Source organism: Arachis duranensis, chromosome 8 (assembly GCF_000817695.3).
Source record: "Arachis duranensis cultivar V14167 chromosome 8, aradu.V14167.gnm2.J7QH, whole genome shotgun sequence".
Lineage (NCBI taxonomy): Eukaryota > Viridiplantae > Streptophyta > Magnoliopsida > Fabales > Fabaceae > Arachis > Arachis duranensis.
In genome coordinates this window covers 17,026,331-17,027,460 of record NC_029779.3, presented here as the reverse complement: position 1 = coordinate 17,027,460, position 1,130 = coordinate 17,026,331, and positions in this window count along the sequence as shown.

Here is a 1,130-nt window from a genome sequence, read left to right as displayed (position 1 = left end):
CTCCCTCATGCTCTTGATATACACGGAGCCTCCCTTCCAGCTCCTCGACCCTCGAGGTCGCCCCTAAAGAGCTGAGAGGAGCCCTATCAAAAATATCTAAGAGCTTGCCGCAGACCCCCGCCGCCTTAAGGCTCTCCTCCACCATAGTGGTAAGGTGGCCCCGAACAGACATATCATCCATGCCTATACAGGCATAAGGATAGATATTCTTTCGGACGAAAGCAAGAGCGTCCGCCTTAACCTCCCCAGAAGAGCCAGACTCTAAGAGCTTGCGCTTCTTGGGATCAGGAGAAGGTCGGACGACGGAGGACGGCTGAGAGGGAGCTGAAGAAGAAATCACCATAGGATTGGAAAGAGTTCCAACATTACGAGAAGGAGGAGGAGGAGAGATAACCCTGGCACCACCAGATCGAGCGCGAGACTTAGCTTTAGCCTCCTGGACCCTTTGAAAAGATTCTTGAGCGTTTGTCTTTGCCATTTCTGAAAAAGAAAACAAATAGCTAAAGAATCAAACAAGTCGGAATATTGAGTTAACAAGTCGGAAATTCAGCATACTAGAAAAAACTACCTAGCTGTGATTGGACAAAGGTCGGAGACCCTTGGAGAAATTTTTTAGTATCCAAATAGGGGGCCCTCCCCCACACTTCTCGGAGGAACCCCACGACGGCAGCCTCTACCTCATCCAGGTCATCCAAACCATATTTCTCACAAGGGGAGGCCTCCAGCCAGTATAAAGGAAAGCGAGGAAAAGAATTATCATCCAGAAAAAAGGGATGATGACCCTCTACAGCTTGCACTTTGAAAAAGAAATTTTTAAAGTCATGGAAAGATTCATCAAAAAGGGTAAAAATCCTCCGACCTTGTATGGCTCGGAAGGAAACCCATTGTTGTTTATTATTCAGCCCACTAAAAGGTTTGGTCATATGAAAAAGATGGAAAAAGATTTTCAAAGTAGTCGGGAAATCCAGAGCATGGCTAATAAATTGATAAATTTTCAAGAAACCCCAGGAGTTGGGATGAAGCTGGGTAGGGGCAACACGACAATGCTGCAAAACAGACATCTCAAAATCTGAAAAGGGCAGAAAGACGCCCAGACGGGTGATCATGCACTCATACATAAAGAAGAAATG